Source organism: Polistes canadensis, unplaced genomic scaffold (assembly GCF_001313835.1).
Source record: "Polistes canadensis isolate GaletaPanama2010 unplaced genomic scaffold, ASM131383v1 scaffold_44, whole genome shotgun sequence".
Lineage (NCBI taxonomy): Eukaryota > Metazoa > Arthropoda > Insecta > Hymenoptera > Vespidae > Polistes > Polistes canadensis.
In genome coordinates this window covers 896,175-923,681 of record NW_014569591.1, presented here as the reverse complement: position 1 = coordinate 923,681, position 27,507 = coordinate 896,175, and the positions used below count along the sequence as shown (strand labels likewise).

Here is a 27,507-nt window from a genome sequence, read left to right as displayed (position 1 = left end):
CATCAAGCCTGTCTTTGCGTCGAACGTACAGTCCGCTTCTAAACGGAACGTTTAAAAGCTCGCTCGAGAACGAACTAGATCGTTACGTATCATCGACCATTAAATTCGCAATATTATATCTCTAGATCCATGCTTTTTCCTTTTACTTTTCAAACGGGTAAAATCATTCGCGATGATGATCGATAGATAGATCTCGCCGTGTCATTCGACACGCAAAAATCTTGATGAAAATGCGCTGGCTCATCGATTCGATCCCGGACTGTACGAAGAGAGAAAGAGAGGAGTATAATTTGTTACGATATCAACGTCGAGGGCGTAAAAGGCGTGGGCGATTTCCGAGTGACGCGTTGTAACGCGATAAAAAAAAAAAACTGAAAAAAAAAAACAAAAAAAAAACAAATAAAAAAAAGTAGAGAGAGAATTACTAAAGATCTAAATAAAGTGGAAAAGGAAGTGGACAAGCGGAGGTTTATTATCGTTCGTATAGAGAAAAGTTCTTCGTGGTGGTAAATGGGGGTGGGGGATGGGAGGGGGGATGACGATGATAGCCGATCATCGACCGCGGTAGCAAACTTTTATCGAGGAGAAATTGATTTGTCATTATTCCGCTTGTAACGGCAAGCAGTTGTTACAGCCAATGTACTTGTAACTATCGTGTCAAGAAACGGTAGTTGATATTCCTATAAGACGTCTTCCTAGGATGATTTGTAAGACTGCTCTATCTCTCTCTCTTCCTTTCTTTCTTTCTCTTTCTACCTGTCCGTCTGCCTGTCTACGTTTACACGCTTCCTTTCTACTGTTGCGAAAAGTTGTAATTAATGTGGTTTAAGAAGAACATTTCGGACACTACCCACCTGAATCAAGCGACACTCGCTTTCGCGTCGCGTCGCGTTGCGTTGCAATAATTATTTGTTCGCATTTGTCCGCGTCCGCCGAAGGAGTTTCCCAAGGAAGGAAAAGCACCTTCGTGAGGCGAAGTTTCGCTCGGATTATCGCGCTCGGATTCATTATACTCCGGATACACTGCTACTTTGGCTCGTACGCGCTAAGGGGAAGGGCCAGAGGAAACTTATACATAAATCCTCGTCTTCCACTAGCGCCAAGAATGGGAGTAACACCACCACCACCACCACCATCACCACCATCACCACCACTACTATTACTTCGACGGCACCCCGCGTGGAATCCTCGCGCGTTCATCGCGTGCGTGTGTCGCGTTGAATGAAAGAGAAAGAGAGAGAGAGTGAGAGAGTGAGTGAAAGATAGATAGAGAGAAGGAACGAACACGAATTTACTTGGCACGTCTCGTCTCGTCTCGTCTCTTCTCTTCTCTCGACGCTTCTTAATGACGGCTGGAAACTAATTAATAAAGCGGACGATGATAAACAGCGATATACGATGTAGCACGAAGGAACGAGAACTTGTCGTTGGTTGCTGCTTGCTTCTCATAAACGTAAGTGGTAGAAGAGAAACTCCCTATCAAATTGTTCTCAAGAAGCGTATCAACTTTTTTCATTTCATTTTCTTCAATTTTGTATTTTCTCTTTCCTTTGTTCGAATTAAAGATCCTTATGCTACTTACAAAAAAAATATATATATAAGCAAAACAACCAAAAATAAAAGAAAGTAGTATTCGCACTATTTTCCTATGTTTCGTTAATAACGTTTAATATCAAAGATTTTGGAGGTATATACGCGCGGATTATGCACAAATTATCTGTGAGTATCTGCAAGTTTCGGATTCCTACAACGTGCAACGTAAAAATAAAAGTATCGTGCGCAGATAACTTTGTAACGAAGAGAATTGGAGAAAGAGAGAGAGAGAGTGAAGTGTTAAAGTAAATTCCCCCGGGAATAGTCTATCAAACTTGTCGTCTCGTCTTAATAATAAGCAGATTTGATTTTCTTTTTTCGAAAATAGATCTTTTATGGTCGCAATGCTCGCACGTGCACGTTCTTGATGGTTAGATAAATCCAGCGACAATCAGATAAGAATCTCGTAAGAAACTTCAAGCGAACGGGAAGGGGGGAAGAAGAGGGAAGAGGTCTTTTCGTAGTCCCTTATGAAGAGTTATGCGAATTTTTGCGAAGACTTTGAGTCACCCCTTTGTCCCACATCCCCCTTCCCGTTTTCTCTCTTTTCACTCGACAGGCTTATCACGAGGACACACCGTGTTTGCAGTCGTTGGAACTGATGAGGTCTTTAGCTGGCGCGGTTCTCTTGGTTGATGGATGCCAAGGGGATACGAGTTTATGTCGCGCCTGTAAACCTTCCCTTTCATAAAGATCCATAAGCAGGATTACAAACAGAGTCAATTAGGCCGCAAGTAGCGACCGGTCTTGTCAAGAGAAAGAGGGAAAGATAGACAGAAAGAGAGAGAGAGAGAGAGAGAGAGAGAGAGAGAGAGAGAGAAAGAGAGAGAGAGAGAGTCAGATAAAGCCCATTAAAGATCGCTTTTTCTACGGACATCGAAAGCACTCGAGAAGATGGATAGAGGGAAGAGAAAATAAAAGAGAAGAAAAAGGAGATAAGGAAGGTCTTGTTTTTTGCTAACAATGCACTGCTAACCTTTAAAGTAACCTGATGAAATCTTTTCGCAAATTCGAAAACAAATATCTCGCGTTTGTGTTCGTTTCTATATATATATTTATGGATAATATCAAGTTCGAATATAACCATTTATCGCTTTCAACCTATCGTAAAAGTTCAGCCGACGATGTTCGAGTTATTTATCGGGAGCACCATTAAATGAACTGTAATTAGTCATAAACTTACGGTTATCAACGGAAAGTAATATTAAGGATACGTCGCGTGCGGCCCCGCCATAGTACTTCCTTTTTCTTCGCTTTCAAACGTTTTAATTAGTCGAATTGACAAAAAACTTCAAGCGTATTAAGAATTTGCGCAAAAGCATTAAATCGTTTATTATATTATATATACGTATGGAGAAATAAATACTACTTACGATCTCGTTCGACAAAAAGTGAGTTAAACGTTCGCCCTTGTTACTCTCTCTCTCTCTCTATCTCTCTTTATCTCTCGATTAAAATAGTTTTGAATATACATAAACTTACAGTGAAACATATGTTGCACGTGCGTATTTAAGACGGATCTAATTAAATTGGCAAACTTGTGTTAATCCGGTCAATAATATACCATTAGTTTTTGTGTTCGATTTGGAGGAACATTTTATATCTTAAGAATCGTATACGCGATTAGAGAATGAAACAAATTCGATGACCTGAAATTGATCTACGAATGTGCACTGTAGGGACATAGAGAAACAGAAAGAGAGGAAGGGGGGGGTATGGTTGAATGAATTGTTTTGCGCTCATCATAGGTTATTGTACGCGTTCATTCGCGATCAGTGTATTTAACAAAGTTAAAAATCGATGTGAGGGTGTTGGGGCAGGGAACGGGGTGGAGAGTGGGGGGGGGGCTTAAATGCGAAGACAAAACCAGTGGACAAATCGATACAACCACGTTTGAATTCCGTCCAACCGGCCAAAGCAATAGAATTCGCATATGCACACATTGTATATACAGTACGATCCTTTTGTGTGTTCGGCACGAACTAATTGGAAACAGGAAAGCTATACGAACTTAATGATTTTATAAACTCTTCGCTATTTCGTAGTCGCGTAAACATTTGTTTTTCGATCGGTCGATTAACTTTGAGTGATTTCGAGTGCGGCGCTTTATACGCGTTCCCCGTACACGAAAAACGAATTCGAAATCCTAGAAAATCTTTTTCCTTCGGATCCCGGTGTTTACACGCGTCCCCATCGTTTACGTCGGGTTAAGTAAACGAGAAACGGGATGCGGCTTCTTTCATCGTTCTCATACTATTGCGCGTATTTTGCTTTCCATTCTATGTATTTCTATATACTAGTAACGGTAAAGTTAAAACCCTAACTTAACTCGAATTCTCATTGTTATCTCGCAATACTATCCTGCGTGCATACTATATATATATATATGCAATCTTTTCTATTTTCGTGTTACATTAATTTTAATTATTTAATAATATTATAGAGAAGAGTGTGATATTATAAAAAAAATGCTATTCATCGTTTAGTCTTTTTCGCGCATCTTTTTACACGAATAATTGTAAAAAAAAATTGACTCGGGGTGTATTTAAAATACATCATCCTATAAAATAAAATCATCGTTGAGTCGTTTGCGTTTACGCAAGTTGGATATATTATTTTGTATATCATTCTCGTTTTCTCTCATCATATCTTCGCACTACCGCTCTACGATCACGATCATCATCATCATCATCATCATCATCATCATCATCACGTAGCATTGTTATTTCCGTTCTAAGTTGCAACTACGACGTTATACGGGGTAAGTGGAAATACTTGATCGAGAAGCTCGGACTCGTTTACGTTTCTCGATGCTGGTAAGTAGTACGACGATCGTTTGATCGCGTAACATTTTGTTGTTACGAGTATAGTTACACGTAATCGTCAACGATGAAAACGACGAGACAAAGTTTACGACTTTAGAAAATCGAAACTGCATACTTCAACGTTAAGTTTATTTCTTCTTACGTATAATATCAACACCCGCGCTACGAGCATTAATTATATCGTTTAAAGATGTTTAATTAATCGAAACCACCGTTAGAAAAATATAAAAAGACAATTTCGTTATTTTAATCGCGCTATAAACGAATATGTTTAGTATTATTGAGAGAGAGATAGAGAGAATATATGTATGTATGTATTAGAGAGAGAGATAGAAAAACAAAACGAGAAACAAGGAAATAGAGAGGAAGAGAGAGAGAGAGAGAGAGAGAGAGAGAGGGAAATCGTTTATCGACGAGGCATCGCGTTGCAAATTGCACAACGTACCTCACGCACGGCTGCAAAATTAACTCGCGAATCGTTATATTGTATTATACACGAAACGCACAACTGGCAACTCCGATGGTGTTCCCGTTTCGGACGTACATATGTTCTATGTATATAGTGCGTGTATATACAATGCTAGACGTATACGAGCCCGTTTATTTGAATGAAGCTACGCGAGGGGTAATCAATATTAAATAGCAATTTGGGTGGCTTTCAAACCTCTCCCCTGGTAAATCTACTCGTTGAAAGATAGCAAATAAACATTTGTTAAATTTTATTGCAACATCTGTTTTTACGTTATCATACATTTTTTCCTTTTTTTTTTGATTTTGTTTTAGAACAATTTAGTATAGATCTACGCGGGATAATCGCGGTTTTTAGATGACTTATCTTCGTGAATAAGAAATATGTAGTTATATTATTGTATCATTTATCGGAGTACGAGAGTATGCTCGTTAAAACCGTATACGTTCGTTCCTTCTCGTTCAATTTAATCTTACAATTACGTATACCGACTTCATTATAAAAGTATCGTAAGTCACGTATCTCGTTATATTAGCTCACCGACGAACGCTAATTACGGCATCGATCAACGAATACCCTCCCTCCCTCCCACCCTCCTACTCCCCCCTACTCACCCATCCCCCCACACTCAGTTAGAAATCAAGCAGATTTGAGAACGTGCAAAATTAATCCCTCGACGGCGATTACGCCTTGCTCGTCGAAACTTGATTTATTATCAATTAACGCGGGAGAGAGAGAGAGAGAAAAAGAGAGAGAGAGAGGGAGGAGAGGGGGGGAGGGAAAGGATCAAATTATTCTCGTATTTCTCGAATCCAACGATTACCGATGTCGTTATTCGAAGAAAATTTGAAGAAATTTACAGTAGACGTTTCTCTAATTAAATTTTTATTACCCTTCGTATCGATTTCAACAGGTTTTCTAATAAATAGGAAAATTTGTGGAACGCGCGTAAAATTATTCGTGAATGTGTGTCGCATCGACGAGTGAAACTTATCGATTTATCTGAGGTTCTCTGTTCTCTCTCAAGAGAACAGGCAACCTCATCGGTTTCGATCACAAAAGGAAAAGCTTTCTTTTTCTCTCTCTCCCTCTCGTTAGACTCAATATCCTAGAAGAGTTCCCGTTAGTGGACGATCACGAGGATGGGTTTGCCAGCAAGTAGATTTTTCATAATTTTTACTTAGGGCGAACTCTCGTACTATCTACGATGGTTTGTATCCTCGGTATCGGTGATATTCGATCACTCGAGTTGTTTAGAAAATTTTCTTCGATATTAGTTAGGACAGAATAGTTTTCTTGATCGTTACTCGGCGAAACGGGAGAGAAGGAAGAATAAAATTGAAAATAAGAGAACAGAAAAGATAGAGAAAAGAGCGGTATACCATCGCACATAACTCTACTCGTCTGTACTTTTTCTTATTCTTATTCTTCTTCTTCTACTTCTTAGGTCGACGACTATCAAGCACTGAAACGAGTCGAGCGTACATACACACACTCACACACACAAATAAACACACGTATACACACAAACGAGGAGTCGTCCTTTCTCAGTTACAATAACTTAAAGGATTAACGACGTCGCGATTCTCGCGAGCGTGACTCACGCGCGTGGATGCGCGCGAGGAAAAGCTTTTTCTCTCTCGTTCCATCTCATGTCTGTCTGTCCGTTTGTCTGTCCGTCTGTCTATCTGTCTTTCTTCCTCTTTCTACGTTCTTCGTTATTCGCAAGAAGAATAAGAAGAAGAAGAAGAGGACTCTCACAAGATCAGCGATCGTGAAAACGACGACGACGTCGCTTCGAGTAGCGGTAACTCCGAGTAAAGCGGCCTTGAAATTTACGATACGTTTTAACGTCCCGCGAGCCGGCTACTACTTGAAGAACGGGATCGCAGTTACGGAAAACAGTTTATTAAACTATTTCGTTTCATCGATGCCAATATCTTTCTCTCTTTCTACTTTTATTTCTCTCTCTTTCTCTTTCTATCTCGAAAACTTGGATCGTTCGAGCCTTAACCCGGTTTTCTTTTATTTTATTTTGTTTTATTTTATTTTATATTTTATATTTTATATTTCATTTATTTTTTGTTCTTTCTCCTACCACGCGTTAAAATACTTCCCACGATCTATATTTTTCGACGTAAAGTAAAGAAAATAAAAAAAAGAACGAATTAGTCTTCGTAATCGTCGTTAAATAATCGTAATCAGTTACTATATTCATCCTTGGAAATAAATATATCTACATAAATATGTATAGATATTTTCTACTAAAAAGATTCTTTTTTTCTTTTTTTAAGAAAAAGAAATTATATATATTTATATTATAAATAAATAAATCGTATTCGCGATTTTTTCGATAGAGAAACGTTGAACGATTGCTGCTGCTGCTGCTGCTGCTTCTGCTGGCGACGATCTCATTTCGCGTTTTAACATAGAACAGAATATTATTACGCTCGTAGGTCAGAAATCCTTGGGATTCTCTTATCCCGCGAAAAGCGCGGAAGCGAAGTCGTATCATGAGTCGTAGCTCGCAAGCGTATAACAAACCGGTGAACGTACTTGAAATCGCACGGTGGAGATCGGCCGAATCGGCCGTCGTATCTTGCCCCCTTCCTCTCCACCCCACCCCCTACCCTCTCACTGTCTCTCTCTCTCTCTCTCTCTTTCTCACAGATCTCTCGCAATACTCTTTCTCTATTTCCTTCTCGCACTCTTTCCCCCTTCCAATCGTCTTCCTTCGTCTTCGTTTTCTTCTTCTCCACCTCCACCAGTGCCACCTCCACCTTCACCACCTCCACCAGCACCAACAGGAACAGCAGCAGCAGGAGCAACAGCAGCAGCAGCATCACCACCATTCGCCTGCCTCCCCCTTCCATAGGACGTCCCGTCGCACTAATAATTCGTGAGTACGTTGCGGTGATGTTGAGCATTCCACCTGCCAACAGCAACCGGGCACATCCCCCCACCTGGTGGATACCGGCAGGAAAAGTGGCCGCACGCCTTGCAATCCCAGCATTTCTGTGTTGGTTGTGGCCGTGAACGGGGCTCAAGTCCAAGGGCACGCGAGAAAGAAAGAAAGAAAGAGAAGGACGGAAAGAACGAAAGAACGAAACAGAGAACGAGAGAGAGAGAGAGAGAGAGAGAGAGGGCGGCCTCCCGGAGTGCTGCCGTTGCCGTTGCTGCTGTTGTTGCCACTGCTGTTCGTCGTTCCTTCCTCTTATTCTTCTTATTCTTCTCTTATTACTACCTCTTCCTCTTCTTATTCTTATTCTTCTTCTTCACCTTCTTCTGCTGCGTGTGGGACCCGTCTTCTGCGGCTTCCTCTTCTACGCTGCTGATACTACTACTACCACCACCACCGTTTCCTTACTCATCGTCAACCCTCGTTCGAGTTCACCCTACGTCCTGGGGGAAGAAGATTCTACGGGGAGCAACTCGCCGAGAAGATTTAAATAAGGTAGGTGGATATAATTTGTGACAAAAAAAAAATAAGAAAAAAAAAAGAAATAAACGGTAAAAGTGATGCGATCGAACTAAGAGAGCCGCTGTCATCCCTATTCCCTTTTCCCCCTTCTTAACCCTTCTTCTTCTTCTTCTTCTTCTTCTCCTTCGCGATTCGGTTTACCTCGACGATTTCTAATCGGTTTTTCCACGCTCGAAAGAGTTCCTCCAATCGGGATTTCAATTTCGTTACACGCTTCGTCAAAGTGGGACAGGTAAGATAGGGAAGGGAAGATCGATTTTGATCGTGAGACGCAAAGACTCGTTTCTTCTTCTTCTTCTTCTTCTTCTTCTTCTTCTTCTTCTTCTTCTTCTTCTTCTTCTTCTTTGCTTTCCTCTTTGCGTTCCTTTGATCGCGATCGGAGGCGAAGATCCCTAGCGAAGAGTCGACGACTTCTCTCTTACCTGTCGTCGGGTCGCGCCTTTAAGAGCTCCTTTTGGAGTTCGGAATGACGCGAGGAGGAGATCCCTTTCGCCCTCCTCCTCCTCTCGATCCTTCAACTCGATCCTTCGTAGATGGATCTCTCTCCTCGCTAATGCAGATTCAACCGGTAGAGAAAATTCGAGATCTCGCAAAAGGGAGATTGTTTTTTCTTTTTTTTGTGTGTGTTTTTTTTTTCGTTACCAATTAAATGGAAAATTCCGATTATTGCCGTCATCCTACTCTTCTTTCTTCATCCTTTCCCACGTAGAAGAGGTGGCGAAGGAGGGAAAGGGGGGTAGAATTCGAGGATAGATAACGCCGATTGGCCCGGCCGTTTCCATCATCTCGGGTTAGGAAAAATTTTTTTTCCATTTCGCATTTTCACGTATCGCCGAATACCGGACGGACGGACGGACGGACGACCACCACCTACGGGAACCGCGTTCGTTCGCGTTTTATATTTTTCCCGATTAAATCGATGAAGGTTCATCCGCGACGGTTTATAACCACGCATCTCTACCTACCAACCAACCAACCAACCAACCAACCAACCAACCAACCAACCTACCAACCATCGGACACCAAGTAGGTACGTGTGTGTAGTACGTTTTACGCTGAACTACTATACGGTTCGTCGGGAAAAACAATTTTCCATCTCGACGATTCCGTGAACGAGAGAACGGCCGTATCCTTGCCAGACAAATTCTGATCCTACGTTGGTGTGTTTTCCTACTGTGCGACGTCAGATACGATAGTGGAGAGTTAAAACATCGATCTTCTCGACGATCTAGATCAATCCAAATTTTTTCTAAACTAAATCTAACAGAATTGTCTTTTTTTTTTTTTATTTCTTTTTAAGTGAGCACGTTCGAGATGAACATTTCGTAACGCAAAGAAAAGAAAAGAAAAGAATAGAATAGAATAGAATAGAAAGAAGTTCGAGACAACGCTTTAATGAACGAGAATGGAAATAGAGAGGAGTGTGTGAGATTCGTAAAACCGTTGTTTTTCCGGTCTTTATCTCTTCAGCGAGCGAGCAGACGATTCCGTTGCGTCTGGGTTGCAACGTTCACGCGCGCGAAATGCAGGAAGTTGTATATAGGTGGAGGTGGTTAACGATTTTAACGCGTGTACATACGCGTTACGCAAAATCTTCCCCCTCTGTATAACGATCGATCGATCGATCGTTTATAGATCTTTCGATAGTTTATTTTAGTACGATTCGTGTTTGCGGAGACTGACTCGTATGAATGTTCTCATTTATTGCAAAGAATAGTACTAGGATCATCGTGTTTATCTAACGTCTATTCGATTTTATTTTTAATTGCAGTTTGAGAGAGAAATTCCGTGCTCGGTTAACTGTAATTACTGATAGTTTTCCATCTTTCTCTCATTCTCATTCTCTCTCTATCTCTCTCTTGTATATATTCTCTCGTCAATTTATAACGGTACTTTGTTTACTGACGTTGTGCAGCTACTCGAAATAGTCATGTCAAAGTGTCGACTAAATCTTCATAGAAGAAGAAGACGTAGAAGATAAATAGGAAAGTGAATAAAGGTCGAATGTGAAGAGCGAACGTTCTGCGCGACGCGGTATTAAATTCTTCGTTGCATCGAGGTGCATTCGCGGGAAAATCGGTTCCTGTAATTACCTTAATGAATGGCAACAAAAGCAGGGAGAGATAGACTCTCATACCGACCGATATTATGTTTTTCGTTGAGGGTTCACCCTTCGAGCGGCATCTTCTTGTCTTGGTTTGTCTCCTTCTTTAAGGTATATCCCTTTCCATCCTTTACACCCGTTTTCTCTTAACTTCTCTTTACTCCCACCACTTCACGTTTCTCTTTAGCAAAGGTAGTAAGACTGTTTCCTTAGCCATTACATTGTGGCGAACTGTTCGACTAACTTTGAAATAATTAGTCCGGATAATGAAGTTCGACGGCACAATGGCTTTAGTAGTGTGGGGGGTAATGAGATTCTTACCCCTCTACCTGGAGCTTTACTACCGTTTTCGTACGATATTGATTACTTAAGGTCCTTGGATAAACCCTTGGAGGAGGAAGTTGAAGCGAGCGTGAGTAAATCAATCTTATCGTCCTTGACCGGGTAGAGTCGGGGAGGTGGCGGAGGTAGCAGCAGCAGCTTTTCTCTGTCATCGTCGTCGTCGTCGTCGTCGTGTCTTTGCAAAATCTTCGACGTTAACGTTAATCGAGTACCGGCTAAAAACTCAACGAGCCGGATAGTAGGTTCGTGTTCTTCCGGAAGACATTTACCTAGCTACCTAGCTACCTAGCTACCTACCTAGCTACCTACAATCTTTCTTCCTTTCCTCGTCTTAACGTATATCCGTGCGTGTCTCCGCTATTCCGTACCACGCGAAGGATTATCGATAAAGTTTTACCGTCACGAGAGAATATATTAGCTTGATGGTTAACAGCCTGTCCAAGTTAGCGACGAAATACTCCGAGAGTCTGCGAATGGCCAACTACTTCCACGCTTTTGAATAATCGAAGTAGTTTCTTGCGCGAAACGACGTCTAAGAGTAGTCGGTTAGCACGAGTCGACGAGTATCAACGATATTCCAAAGAAATAGAGAAGTCTAGGGGAATGAGAAAGATAGGAGATGTATAGAAGGACTCTAGGAACTAGAAGCTTGTATTCTCTTATCCAAGGACCATCTTTTACACCGTAAGAATGGCCTTTCCTAGAAAAGCTTTTCTTCTACTACTCTTCTACTCTTCTACTTCTACTTTTACTTCCTCGTACGAGAGAACGAGAAGATAGATATTACGAGGGACAATATTAATTGCCCATGGCCGGCCGGGTGGTAGTATCGAGTGGCAAGAGGAAGCAATATAGCAGGAGCACACAGGAACCCTCGAGCTTTTGCTCGCCATGGGCCTGATTAAGGACTACTACTACCTCCTCCTCCTCCGCCTCCTCCACTCGAAGGAGCTTTTTTCTACGACGCCTGAACACCGATTCGATTAAGATCACGATCTACGAGTGGGAAATTAACGTGTCAATTAGAAAGTCGAAACGATATACGCCTGTCAAGTGGATTTCCTAGCCGCGTGGGTACTATCCTGTGTTATGTCCAGCTTAAGAACGCGTTGCTCGTAAATTATTGCGTTATGCATCGTCGACGATACACGATCGACGCGATATAATGGGAAGGAGAAGAACGGGAAGAAAGGGTGGGGAGTAGGAAGAGGAGGAGGAGGAGGAGGAGGAGGAGGAAGGACGTGCTCTCTTGTAACGCGTTGCCCGGACGGTAATCTAACAAACCGATCGAGCGAACGTCGACGGTCCTGGCCAGTGCAGATAAAAGAGTACGACCTCGATGGGCATTCGATATCGATAGTGTACGGGAAAAGATGCGGTCTAGGACGTCAGCTTTATAAAACGAATTCTTCCGACGTGTCCTATATATCTGCTTCGTTATTACCGTTTCTTCTTATTCCCATCTTCGATTCTAGATTTTGCAACGTAAACGAGTCATTTGCGAGAGGGGAAAAGAGAATTTTTGAAAAAAGAAATACTCGTAGGTGGAATCCCCTTTCGTGTGTTCATTTGGAATTTATCTTCTGTTCGAATTTTACGTAACATTTATTCTACCTTTCCTGAATTCTTTCTTTACTTTCGCGATTTTGCTGCGAATGCAATATGAGAACCACCGTCTTTCGTTCAGTCCTTGGTAAGAAGACCATCCATACGCACGAACAGAACAGAACAGAACAGAACAGTTTGTATTTTCATAAGTCCGCTAGGACATAGACGTGGTTACACGATATTAGCACACAAAGGGTACGCGGTTGCATTCGAGGGAAGGCATTGCTACCTCGAAGGGTTAACGTTTACAAACGTTCAGGAACTTGGAACGCGCGAACGTGCACATTGCGAATTGTTCTACGAGAAAGTACGGGAAAGGGAAAAGGGGATCAACGAGAGAGAGAGAGAGGGGGGAATGGGGGGAACACGAAGAGATGTGACTCAATTATCGAATCAATTTTAAAAGAATTTCGACGAAACGTAGCACGAACCACCACAGGACGACGAGTATACCAACGATGCTCTCATCCTCTCTTTCCTTCATCGATTTCTTTTTCTTCTTCTTCTTCTTCTTCTTCTTATTCTTATTCTTTTTCTTCTTCTTTCTTTTCTCCTCTTATTCTTCCACCACCACCACCGGCACTTTCCATTCGACGTTACAAGCGCGTCGCTTCATGCGTGAAACGTGTACCGTTTTTTTTAATTCGACACGAGCAACGAGGAAGCCATCGTTTCCGCGATTGTTTCCGGGTAGACGCCCGAAGCGTTGCAGGTGCTATGTTTTTACCTATATCTACATATATCTCACGACGTATCATCATCATTTTTCTCTGTTTAGTATGAAATGACTTAGAAGAATGAACGACGAATTAGATACATATACATATATTTTGTTATCGTTAAATAATCGTGAGATAAAAATTCTTATCTCTTATTTTACTCCGCCCCTCCTCTCTTTTTATTCTTTTTCTCGTTAATAAATATATATATCTATATCTATACGGCAAGAAAAAGAACGGAAACAGAAAATAACAAAGTACGAGGAGGCGTAGCCGTTAAAATAATTAAACCTAAAAAGGCTGTCTGAGATAGGACGGAAGCGTGAGTTTCTTCTGGCTTCACCCTTTACATCGGCGCGCTCGGTATATACACCTCTCTTTTGAAGGAGGGAAAGAAGAGAGGAAAGAGAGTACCAGAGAACGGTGTGCGTCGTCGTCAGTGTGCACGTTTTATAACGGGAACGCAAGAACAAGTTGCGTGCTCGAACGAGTACCACCGGCTCCTCGTCGTTGAAAACTCATGCGATTAACGACGAATCGAAGAACACTTCTCAATGGAGTTAGGGGGAAAAAATGCAAGTGGCTCTTCTTTTCTCTCTCTCTCTCTCTCTCTCTCTCTCTATCCCTCTCTCTCTCTTTCTCTCTCTTTTACTCTCTCGTTGAACGAATATCCGTTGTTCGTCTACTATTTTCACTCCTTTTCCTCCTAAGAGCTTTCCGAGAAATCGTAAAATTTCTTCTTCTTGTAGAAATTCGATCGTAATCGTGAAAGAAAGAAAGAAAGAAAGAAAGAAAGAAGGAAAGAAAGAAAGAAAGAAAGCTTCTCATTATAGCGTGAGAAAGTAACAAATTGAGTCACGTCGTCCTCTCTCTCTCTCTCTCGTTGTTCCTTATCCTGGATTATTCTATATACGAATTTCGCGCTTTTCGCTAGACGCGCGCGAGCACGCGCGACTGAGCGCTCATCTTTAAGTTTACTCTCTTCGTTCTTTCTCTCGTATTTTTTTTCTTCCCTTTTCCTTTTTCTTTTTTTTGTTCTTTTTTCTTGTTTTTTTTTTGTGTCGTTTGTAGGACGATATCCGCGAGGCGTCTACACTGGCATAGCTTTACGACGCGCGGAGTTACAGCTTCCGCATTATTTCTCACACCGTTGTGTTCCTTTTTTTTCTTTTTTTTTTTCGTTTTGTTTTTTTCCCCGTTCCACTATTTCTATCTTTTTCTCTTACACAAGGATATTCTATTCTAACCACGAGGGGGGGGGGACTGACTGGCTATTTTTCGTCAGCACGAAAACGCACGATCGCGTTTAGTGGTCCGTTAAAGCGCACGCGGTGGCTGGTAATTACGACAGGGTGATATTCATTTACGCTAACGCACGACTCTGGGCTGCGTTCTAGCATCAATTCTTCTCTTTCTCTCTTTCTCTAAGTCCCTTTTTCCTACTCTCTCTCTCTCTCTCTCTCTCTCTCTCTCACCCCTATTTTATTTTATTTTATTTTTCCTTTTTTTTTCTTTTTTTTAATTTAATTATAATGTACCGCAAACTTTATGACTCCAATTTCTTCTACGAGCCAACGAAATATGAGACAACATTTTATACCGTCGTACGGTCGCGTTATTGCGTTCTTTATTTAACATGTTGATTTTCTTCCTTTTTTCCATGTGTATGTGTGTGTGTGTGTGTGTGATAAACGTGCGGCGATATCAGTCGCAAGCGTGGAGAAACTAAAGCTTTACCTCGCGAATGTAATTTATCGACGAAATAATTTCTTCCTAGAATTATGTAAAGTTTTTGGAACGGAAAAAAGGGGGGGAAAAAAAAGAGAGAAAAAAAACAAGGAAAGAAACAAAAAAGTGTATCGTAATTCTAAGGTTGTAAAAGAACGTGGGAGGGTCCTTTATTCCTTCTTCCTTTTCTCGAATGAGGCATGGATGGCAGCCTGCATTTCTCCTTCTCCGGTGTTTCCCTACCACCAAGAGTCCTCGGTTAGACTGGAATTCTGATAAGACGTTACGGCAGAAACAGAGAGAGAGAGAGAGAGAGAGAGAGAGAAAGAGAGAGAAGAGTGTACAGCCACTTCCGCTTCTAGATCATTGTTTGCGAACGGTTAATAGCCCCCTGGGTACACCTACCCGTTCGACCCAAGTCTCTCGTCTGGTTTCTTTCTCTCCCTCTCTCTCCCCTACCTCCCTCCCTCCCTCCCTCCCTCTCACTCTCTCTCTCTCTCTCTCTCTCATGGAAACGCGCGAACGGTGTTCTCTCGCGATCTCCCTTTTTCGTCTCTCCGTATTCTGCCTCGTGTCTTCTCACTCCAACTCGTACAGACACTACTTCTTTCCGGCTGACTTCCTTCTCTCTCGGTTGCTTCGGTCGTACCGTTCTTTCTCGATTCCTCCCCCCCTTCCTCCGCCTCTCTTTCGAAAAATTATGCACCTTTTCGGAGAGTTGAACATCCGTTTTACACGATAGCCCGAGCGAGCGGACGAGAATCGCCATCGCGTTACGTGTGACTCAAAGATAATTTGCTAGCAGGTAGGTAGGTAGGTAGGTATGTAGGTAGGTAGGTAGGTAGATAGGTAAGGTAGGTTCAATGAATGCGCACAAAGATCTTGCCACGTGCTAATGCCAATTAATCTTTATAACTACTCAAACACTAATTAGCATTATGATCGTATAAGATTCTTTTAAACGAACAACCAAGATTACGAATAAGTTCGCGCGTAATTGGAACATTTTATTGAGGATGTCGTAACAGAGAAAGAAAAAGAAATAGAAATAGTGAATTATTAATCGTTGTATCTGTAAGATTTCACGATCAAAACGAAAGGAGTTTTATGTATATATCGTTGGTTCGAGAATAGTGAAACATTGCACGGTTCGTCGTCACCGACGTAAATCTCACCTAGAGCGAGAACGACGGGAAGAAACGAAGAAGAAAGTAGCGTGTAATCGGTCATTAACTATACTCTCTCTCTCTCTTTCTCTCTTTCTTTCTCTTGGCCAGGGTCAAAGGACCCTTTTGTTTCATTCTGACGCGTTAAAATTAAAATTCTGTTACGGCATTTATTTATTGTTCGATCCGACTTACTTATGTTAGTCAGTTTAACAAGGAATTATTTGTTCCGTAACGTAACATCTTTGTCTCTTTATTTTCGCTGGGAAGATGAACTTGAAAAATACCTTTTTTTTTCTTTTTTTAGCGAGGGAAGTTAACGGATGAGAGCAGAACTAATTCGATAATGCGCACGCACTCGCACACTTAATTGTTTTTATTCACGTTTGAAAAAATAACGAAGCTTTATTAATTAATTGCTGAGCTTTCGCGAATTTCAATCGAAAGAATTTAATCGAATGCGTATCGTTAATCGTTTTGAACGAACGTTTTATTAATAATATCGCGCTTGAGATCCAAGAATTCGATAATAAAATTTTTATTATTTCGTGTTCTAACCATTTCTCTATATATACGTAGATACATTTTCATCGCACAAAAGTTTATTATCTCGTAAACGTATGTTTTTATTCGTTTAAAAAGAATTTAGCCTCCATTTACCCCGGGTCGAAAAGTTTTGAGAATATTTTTTTTGTTTTCTCTCTCTCTCTCTCCCTGTTGCAGTTATGACTTTTTCGTTGTTTCATTTTGTTTCTTTACTTCTTATCTTTTGGTCGTTAGTAGTAGTAGTAGTAATAAACAGGGGAAGATCTTGCACAGAGAGGCACGTGTGGGACGCTGCGAAAGAATCGCATGATCTCCTCTCTCTCCCTCCCTCTCTCTCTCTTTTTCCCCCTTTTTTTTATTTCTTTCTTTATTTCATTCTTTATTTCTTTTTCTGTAGCCACCTTCGCGAAGTTAACGGTGCAAAGTACTGAGAAAAGACTACGGCGGTATCGCTCAATTCTCGGCTCCACGCGTGGGTTTGGAAAAAGACGAAAGAACGAATGAACGAATGAACGAACGAAAGAACAGACAGACAGACAGATGGACAGATAGAAGAAAAGAGAAAAGGGAGGGAAACGTGTATGCGACGTCCGTGTATCAATGTATTATATGTGTGCTTGTGTATGTATATATATATATGACTCTGGAATAGGACTCGCGGAAGAATTAATGGTCTGCTTGATAGGAACGAACGATCAAGAGAACGACACGGTAAATGAATGAGCGTCGTGTATACGGTCATTTCCCTCCACCTTTCTCCTCTTCCCCCTTTCCCCTAAAGACATAATCGGCAAAGATAGAACATCTACAAAGTGAGCCTCTCGCATTTTAGGATTCCGTTTTCGCGATCGCACCAAAGATACACACGCCTCGGGCTTAAACTCGACTGAGTGAGTCAAAAAGGAAACTTGTTATGAACGTTGTTGTTGTTGTTGTAGTTGTTGTTGTTTCGTTGAAATTTGCTGGTAAGAAAAGAAAAGAAAAGAAGACAAAAAATTGAAACGAGAGAAATACGGTCTATAGGTTGAGTTGTAATTACGTTTTCGGGAACGATCGTTTCCATGAAAAAGTAAAGTGGATTCGTTCGAAGATTTGAAAGGATAATGATTGGTTGCGGCGCGTGTCCCGAAAAAAAAAGAAAAAAAAAGAAAAAAGAATGATCGCGGATAAATCGGGTCAGGTCGAAGAAACGTTAAAAAGGAAGAAGGTCTTCTTCGTTAAGGCCTTATATTACGTTTGAGTCTTACGTCATGGCAGTTACCTGGTAAAGGAATTACAAAAGAAACAAGAGAGAGAAAGAAAGATTCAACCAAAAAGTCGTTCCCACGAGGATTTTATGCTACAATCAAGCAACCAACAACGTTCATGCTCATCGCATGATATACATAGGCCACGACGAAAACAATGACCGGAAATTTCGGTGATCGGAATCGAGGAAATACAACGTCACCTTGTTAACGGATTGAAAGGATAAGGAGAATTTGGCTCTGGGAGCAGACAAGTGCGAAACGAAAGAGGGAGAGAGAGAGAGAGAGAAAGAGAGATTCTTCGTTTAATTTATTCCTCGAAATTATGCGAAACGGATAGAGCACGCGCGTCAGACTTCCGCGATGGGTTAAAACCCATGAGAAGAAGGAACAGATATCTTTGGTCGTTACTGTATTGCGAGAGTACTTACTTAGGTAGGTGCATAGTGAAACAGAGAAAGAGAGAGAGAGAGAGAGAGAGAGAGAGAGAGAGAGACTCTCTAATGGTCGGAGACGAATAGAAAGAAGAAGGATTCTGATAAGATTTTAGATTGGGGGATAGAAACGTACTCGTACCGTTATAACGTTCTCCTACTTGGCGTCTTGTACAGACTCTTATCGAATTTATAATTAAATAGTTCCGTTTGATTTTAACGAAGAAGAAAGAAAAGAAGAAGAAAAAAAAAAGGAAAAACAGGATTGGCAATCGTTCGTAGAATTTTCAAACGAATTCAACAGGAATAAGGTTCGAGGTGGGTGGGTAGGGGGTTAAAGGTTGCGAAATGTTAGATGAATTTTCTTTACGAGTTCGATCGTAACGAACAATTTCAGATGGGAATGACAAGATGAAGAAATTAAACGGAGACAGTGCGTGTTTCCGTGGACCTTAGGCGAGAAGTAGGTGCATCTCGGTTAGCTTGTTACGGAACTCTCGCCCTCGATTAAACGTCCGACGTAACGAGGATATGAACAACGTATGGAAATGATGTAAATATTACAGGCTCGTTAGCGTGAAAACGCGTACTAGCAGGTGCAGGACGTTTGCTCGCTTGCTTGCTTCTGTGGCTACCGTAACTTCGATCAGATGCAATGTTTCATAACGTGCGCGATTCGAATATCATCTCTCTCTCTCTCTCTCTCTCTCTCTCTCTCTCTCTCTCTCTCTTTCTCTATCTCTCTCGATCGCTTTTGTGCTTTGCAATCGGCCAAAGGCATCCCGCCGCGCCACCGTTCTCGAATTTACGTGCGAACGTTAATTATCGAAGCCTATCGTCAAAGTACCCATTGATCTTGAATGTGCGATCGTTATTCGTAATATTATCGACCGTTGGAAGCAGTTATCTTTAGTTTAACGCTAGAAAGTTACGTTCCTAGAAGAATGTTTTTCCTCGCGAATAGAGGGAAGGATATTACGTTTAACACAATAGCGTATGATTAGTATAGATAAAGTTTTAGAATATAGCCGTTGTCCTGATATAAACGAGAATGTCGAGAAAAAGGTGTTTCTTTGAAAAAAAAAAAAAAAAGAAAAAATTTGGTATATGGATGAATTAGAGTTTTTATTCTTAAGCTCTTGCATCATCGGTGACGCGAATTGCAAATCACTGGTGGCAGGAAGGATGAACAAGATCCAAATGACTTGGGATATAAGCCGGTGCATCCGGGAGACATGAGTTGCTTGAGAAGGGTAACAAGAAACTATAGTATTCCAAAACGTATTCTCTCTCTCGTTTTGAATAATCCAAGAGAGGTTAGCGCATGTGTTACTTGAGAGATAATCTCCAAATATCATAATTATCGTAGAATTTAATTAAATTTGATTTTTTGTTTCTAATAGTAGAGGAGTCTAATGTATAGTAATGTTATAAATTAAAGTCATCGAATGAAATAGTTCAATTCGAAGCATCGAAAAGCTTCGCTCGTAGTTAGAATTAATCGTTGACCTTTTAACGACTATTCGTACCTTAAATGCGAATTTTCGATCCAATCAAGCCAGTTTCCAGGCTTTTCGACGCGTAATTAAAGACACTCGAATTACCGTCGAACGATAACAAGGCAAAGAAGTAAAATAAAAAGAAGAAGAAGAAGAAGAGAAAAAGCCTCGCTTCGACGAGTCGAACGAATTCAAGAAGCGTGACTAACGACTTCATAGATTCGGTTGGTGTTCCGCCTTGACTTGGCAAGCAATAAAACAATCGAACAAGAGAGAGAGAGAGAGAGAGAGAGAACGTCGAGATCTTCTTTGATTCGAATCATATATAATAGTATCGTACCTGCCAATTTCAAACGAAGCCAAAGAAAAATTTGCAGAAAGTTTAAATCCCTCATTCCGCGACAACGACTGTCGACTATTCAAAATCTATCGAAAAAAAAGTCATCGAAGCGAGGAAGTTGTTTAACCCTACGATTTACGCCACCCGTATGATTTATTTTCGGTCGTGGTGAAGTTCTGGCGATAGCGCGAGAAGCACAAGTTAACAACGAACAAACAAAACTCCATATACGTGTTAGTATTGCAAGAGAATATATATACTGGGACCATTTAGCGAGTTATCCTCGATCTTTCTCAACGAGTATAAACGTCAGCCATAATTCGCAAACTCGTCTTGTTTCAATTTATGGTCTCGAACAACGAATTATTATTATCGTCTCACAATATTACGAATGATTCATAATTCTATTAAGAGTTGACCCTAATCGATGATGAGTGATCCCACCACCCCTTCCCCCTTATCTTCTTTCTGAAAATTATTTTCATTCCTTTCTATCTTCTTTTCTTTCCTTTTTTTTCTTCTTCTTCTTTTTCTATCCGAGAAAATTGATCGTCGTTTGTGCGATCAAGAAATGAGAGGAAAAAAGAAAAAGTAAGGATGAAGATTTCTATTTGCCAAGTAGTGAAGGAGGAAGATGTGGCAACTAAATTTTCAAGCGGAACGAGTACGGTATCATCGTGATATCGCGTGCAATCCGTTGCAAGAACGTTGAAGGCCTATTAAACGCCTCGCAATCAAGTTTTTCGCCGGTACGATGCGGACGATGAAGTTCTTGCCTCGCTCGCGGCCGTTACGATGACGAGGAAAGATAGACGTCGTCGATCCCCCGAGTGAACGTCGAATTATCTTGCGTGTGCATAATACGCGCACACGCTTCTGAAAAGTCGGAGAGAAATAAAAGGAACGGGAGGAGTGAGTTGGAATACCTTCAAAGAAGGGAGAGATCAAGTTTTAAGTGGCTCTCTTGACCAGGTAGTAGAGTCCCGTTACTCCCACGTCGTATTTGCCCGACTCTAAAGCTTCGCGACAGTTTCAAAAAGAGAGAGAGAGAGAGAGAGAGAAGGAAAAAGGAAGAACGAATCACTGAGTGGAAGTGATGCCAGTATATTACACATCTTTTTAACCTTTGCACGAGTTCCCAGTTTGCGCGTTTTGCAAATATTCGGATGGCTCCACTAATGGACTCTCTTTCTCTCTCTTTCTCTCTCTCCCTTTCTCTCTCCTTTCTTTCTTCTCGACATTGCTTCTACCCTGGTGGTATCAAAGTGCTTTCGAGGGGGATGAGCACCGCGCTTTACCAAAAGAACATTTGTCTTCCCCTGACTCATCCAATATAAACGTGGAACTCGGAAATTATGGACTAACGCAAAATTCTCGCTGTTCTTGTCCTTCTCTCTCTCTCTCTCTCTCTCTCTCTCTCTCTCTTACTCTCTTACTCTTTTTCATACGAGTTCTCTATCTTTCAAGCGTTTCTTTTGCCGACTCTGCTTTCCTACTTCTCACTTTTCATTCTGTCTCTCTATCTCTCTTTCTGTCTCTCATTCGCATTCACACATTCTCATTCATTCGTTTTTCCGGTCTGGTCGTTGACTTCCCCGAGCATTTCACATCGGATCTGACAATCTGACACTCCCTGTGACGCAATGGTTGAGTGCTAATTTCTCTTTATTAGGTGGTATTTTAATTACAACTAGGTGTTTTTAGTTAAGGCAAGATAAAATTATCTCTCTCTTTCTCTCTTTCTCTCTCCTCTTAATCGCGTTTACATTCGCGTCTTAATTGCCTTACAATTAGACGATGGCAAGAGCTTGCCGTAGTAGTAGTAGTATCATCATCTTCATCATCGTTCCTTTTTGCAAATAGTTACGAGGAGGACATTTAATAAGGGCTGTCAATTCTCAAAGTTGAGAAAAGAGTCGAGGAGTAATGTACCTTGCCTATTCTCGCACGGCAATCTACGTGAAAATTCCCTTTCATTATCACGCCCTTACGTATATTTGTAATAATGAAATAATAATCATGTTATTATATTGTTGCTTATTTTTTTTCTTTTTCAAAAAAATTGGTAATAAAGATTACATGCACGTAATACGATAACGGATGATAATTATGCTCGTACGCTCACGTAACACGCTACAAATTCTCTCGAGGTATATCTTAATAAAAAAATAATCTTTCATTTTCAATTATATCTTTAACGTAAAAACACTATAATCTCAATCGATTTGTGTTGTTTATAATAATAATAATAATAATAATATACGTCACGTTAGAAATTATTTAAAGAAAATCTTACATATTGAATTGATATTATATTACATATCCATATTCTCCTTGCCATTGGTTCGCTAGGAAAAGCATACCTAAAACGTTTCTTCTTCAGCCGGAACTAAAATGATGGGAAGTTTGCATTGCGGAACGGAAGGGTAGAAAAGCGGACGGTAAGACGGAAGGAAGTGAGACGGATATATTGAGAGAAAGGACAAACAACGATAGAAGAAGAAAGAGTATAAGAGGTGTACCTTTTCCATAGAAAAAGAAAGAGAAAGATAGAAAGAAAGGAGTGAGAGCAGCAGCTATTGCTACTGTAGTAACAGCAGTTACACTGGTAATTTTACTTTACGCCAGCAATAAATGTGCTCTCCACGCACGCATGCCTTCGCAATACGACTGTCCCTCTCTTTTCCTTTTTTACTCTTTTCTCTTTCTATCTACATTTCTCTCTCTCTCCTCGGCACTTATTTCTTCTTCTTTTTCCTTCATTTTCTTTCATTCCAAATATCTGCGTTTTACTCATACGCTAGTCGGCGGAACCGAACCGGGAAGGAAAACAACACTGAATGTATACAATTATTGTTTGGAATAGATTGCATAATATTATCCATGCAATTGTTGAATAAAAATTATAATGATTGTCGTACTTATGAAAGAAATTAAACTAATTTGTCGCGTGAACCAGAGCTATAAGAAATATATATATAATCGATGTGATAATAAACGAACTAAAGAGAGAAATACAGGTGAAAAGAGAGAAAGAAAAAGACATGACAATACTTTATCGTCGTGTTCTGATTATTTCAATTTTTCCACCTCTTGGAAAATGAAATCTATTGCTTGTTTGTCGCAGATTTTATATCCATTAGTTCAATCAAGCGTCGTTGAGTTGTGTTCACTGTTAAAATTATATTATTTACGATAGAATTGATTTGAATAATAGTAATTGATAGAAAAAAAAAAAAAATTTTCTTTCAAATTAAACAAAGAAAAAAAAAAAAGAAAAAACGTGACATATAAAAACGAGGGGGAAAAAAAGAAAAAAAGAAAAAAACAAGATCGCGAAATAACAAATGATTAATCGCGCGCGTAGTTTAAAACGGGCTCTTTGCGATGAGTAAATTAAAGCGAAATCGGTGGTGGTATCTCCGATTATATTGTCTGTCTGATGCACGGCGTTTATGTGGCCGCATACGACGTTCCACTATTGCCGTTGACGCCACCGCGTGTTGATTATCAGGAATGCTCTAGCCCGCATGATTTAACGCTAGAACTGCATCAGATTATACGCACGTTGACAAAATGATAGACAGGGAGTCGCGCCGTTAGTGTTAATTCCAGTACCACCATATGTATGGATTATTATCGTGTTCGCAGAATACAAAATGACAATAGTCAAGTTTTCAGTTGCTGAAGAAGTCCCGATGAAAGGACGAAACGTCCAATTAGATCAAAATAACGTTCAAATTCTTTAAACTGTCCAATTTTCCTGTTACACACATTTATTAATAATTTTATTTTTAAACGAGACAAACAACTAATTCTTTTCTACATTTTTTCTTTCTTCACAAATTTGTATTATTAATCATTTTTATGATCATTATCTTATTACCTTCTGATTTATTATACCTCTCTTTTGCAAAGTTATAACTTACGAATGGTTTTTATTTTTTTCCTGTTTTCTTTTCTTCTGAATTAATTACGATCATTTAACGACGATTGGAAATTATAGCAAATTTCCTAATGTAAAGTATGTGGTAGCGACTAGACGGTATTCAGTTGCGGCTGCCGTCGTCGCCGCAGAATTCAACAACGGGAAGGAGGATGCGTAATTGCTTTTCCGGATAAACAGGCCCGTTGCGTTGTAACGTTCTACGATAGTTGAGTCAGGGTTCATAGGTACACAACTCGTGGTTGTTTCACTACTAAAGAGAATCTCTCGTGGAAGAAGGGATACCTACGAGGATGATGCAGAAAAGACGATGGAAACGAAAGAGTCGAGAAGTAAAGAGGGAGAGAGAGAGAGAGAGAGAAGGAAACAAGCGCGAGTATCAAACTTTGTTTTGTCACAGGAGGAGTCGTGTGCCGCAGAACGTAACTTAACGTTGTGTTTACTAAATGCAGTTATGTCTCTTGGTAGTCTCTGGAGCGTTACCCTCCGTTTAAGAGGGTGCAGAGAATGCTTTCGAGGGGTGGGGGTGGGGGTATCGTGACAAACTCCCTCTTTTCATTCTCTCTTTCTCTCTCTCTCTCTCTTACTCTTTCATCGTTTCTTCGTTGGCATAGCACACAGTGCACTTTATCCTCGGCGAACACGCCATTAATTCCCCCACCCCTCCTACCCACAAATGTGTGTACCGTTTTCTCTTTCATCTCTTTCTAATGCCACACCCGCGTAATAGGTGGCACAATTTTCTCCGAGAAAGAAACCGACGAAAAGTAAAGAAGGACGAGAACAATTAGAAAGAGAAAGAGAGAGAGAGAGAGAGAGAGAGAGAGAAAGAAAGCTGAATTGGGAATTAAGGGGAAAGAAAAAAAAGAAAACAAAAATTTCAAACGTCTCTTTGTCTTGCAGTAATGAACACCAATCCTACGCGAAAACGCGCAGTATTTATGTGAAACGAAAGCATTTTGAAAATTATATGCTTTGAGAGTACGAGGAGGAAAGTGGGTGGTAGTGGTTTTCTCGGTAGAAGAGAGTGCCAGACGATTACTAGACGGTAAAAGCCTGCCTGCCAGCCAGCCAGCCAGCCAGCCAGTCAGCTACCCAGCCGGTTGCTTTTGCTAAAGGAACCGAGCTTTCCCGAGGAAGGGATTATCTAAAGCTTCTACTATCGACGCGGTCATTGATCTCGGTACGAAAATCAAAGAAAAAGAAAAATAAATAAAAATGAAAAATAAAAAAGAAAAGAGAAAACGGGAGAAGAAGAATCGTCGTTGTTTTGAAGAATATTCTTCGGGATAGTTGGAAAGTAAAAGCAAAGAGTAAACTAAGAAAATGAGAGAGAGAGAGAGAGAGAGAGAGAGAGACAGACAGAGAAATAACGTTTGCGGTCTTTCGACTTTTGTGTCTTTAACCGCGGGATAGAAATATATATATGTAAGCGTATATATAAGCGTAGAAATGCGGGAAGTAATTTACGAGCTTGCGACGGGAACCGGGCAATCCTTGATCGAGCTACCTGATTTATATCGTCGAGATATGCGACCGATTACCGACTGGATTATGCGAACGTCGCGAGACAACACGAGCACGGCTTGGCGCACCTTTCTAACGAGCGAAGGAAGGGAAAGGGCACTTGCTCTATGTGTGTTGTGTGAGTGTTTATTTCACGGACGGTTCCTTATCGTGTTCGTCGTCGTCGTTGTCGTCGTCGTCGTACTTGTAGCAAGTCGTGGACGATGACCTTGTGCACCGTACAAGCTCTTATCATCCTCCCTCCAAGACATGAGTGCGCGCGCACACACACACACACACACACACACGGATAAAAAGTTACACGAGAGAAATTATTCGTCGTACGTTTATACGACGAATCACGCATATCGCGTACCTATTTCCCGAAGAAAGTAGACCACAGTACCTTTCACGAAACCGGATAATTCGTACGAGTTATCCAACGATCCGATACGACTTGCGGTTTATAAGTGAACATTTTATCCCACCAATGGGATGACTCTACCGGACATTCCATTTTAATGAGCTAGTTAAAATTCATCATTAAGAGACTTCTTTATCGGTAGAATGGCAATCATGTTTATTAAATATTTCATGTGTATATATATAACAGCCCGAGCTTGATTACCTTACTCGTAAAATGAGATATCCTCCGACGAAATTCGTTCGCATCTAAACTGTTATTAATCCGATAAGTGGTTTTTAAAATAAAAGTAGTACTCCTGGATTCGCATTCTTGCTTGCTTGCTTGCTTGTTTATGGGAATGCAACGAGAAATCTCGTCTTCAGCTGGCGATCAACAATCTCCGGGTAGGTAAGTTGGCCAGCACGAAAGAATGTCCTCGAATCGTCGTCGTTTCGAGAGTTAAAAAAAGAATTGCTGAGCGAACTTCCCGAATATAACGAGTTCGAGTTTCTTCTCATAATAGGGTAAAACCGTAAGACCGTTAAAATACCACTAAGGAATCCGTTTTAATAACGTTGATGTCCTTTGACTTTCTTTTTTTTCTTTTTCTAGATCATTATCTTCCTAAAAAAAAACTCCAAAAAAAATACTTTAATCTACCCTCTTTTTAACTAGTCGGAAATAGGTTTTTTTATTCGCGCGTCAAGAAATTCTCAAAATCTGCGAAGTGAAATTTTCGACTTGTTGAATCATTAACAAATATTTAACGAGAAGAAGATTTGGAGTGTGCATCCGCACACGGTACGGGCAATTTGAACCGGGAGAGAGGGGAATCCTTCCCCTCACGACGGAACATCGCTACAACGAAAATTCGAAACTATATGACGTTTCCTGCTGACGCGATAACAGCACCCATGATTTTCCCCCTCGTGTTACGGCTACCCTCGACGCGTTGAATATGTATGACTTGTATCCTTCGTCTCCTTCGTCTCACCGTTTCTATCAGAACGATTTCCTAGTCCTGAGTGTGCATCGTGCTGTCACGCGGGACGCGAAATTACGCGGCCGTCCGAATGATAAGGCTTTAAGGGGACGGTACCTAAATGTGTGTACATATCTACATACATAACTTCAAGAGAAAACGAGATAGACAAAATCAACATATATATGCATTACATACATTAAATACGTATACGCTTGTAAGATAATACTTCTTGTAAGAAAAGTGTTATCAAATTTTTGAATCATTTACAATTTACATCTAACAATTCCTTAACGAAGACTATCTTAAAGGTATATGCACGAGAGAGTAGATAGATTCAGTTAGAAGGCAATCGATTTATTCACATCTCAGTAGTCCCCTAGCAGTCTCATATTAACGCAATAATCTTTCGTTATTACGACACCCGCTTGTCATGTAATAGAAGAATGATTGGCGACAACGATTATAAACGTCGCGTGAGTATATTTGGCGCGTGCCATTTACAAATAGAAGAGAATAATAATAATAATCTATCTGGCTGGGAAAGGTTGAATAACCCGAAGTTA

The 27,507-nt window shown here is 40.7% G+C and overlaps 2 protein-coding genes across 3 annotated transcripts in view; one reads left to right on the top strand and one right to left on the bottom strand.

Annotated features, from left to right (window-relative positions):
• Positions 1-27,507, bottom strand: part of LOC106785027 (autophagy-related protein 16-1) — a 384,411-nt gene that overhangs the window by 43,062 nt on the left and 313,842 nt on the right. The window lies entirely within an intron of this gene.
• LOC106785026 overlaps positions 7,636-27,507 on the top strand; it is a 171,865-nt gene continuing 151,993 nt past the window's right edge. The window contains exon 1 of the mRNA XM_014745123.1: positions 7,636-8,341. The gene's annotated coding sequence lies outside the window, so the exon portion shown is untranslated. The remainder of the gene's footprint in view (positions 8,342-27,507) is intronic.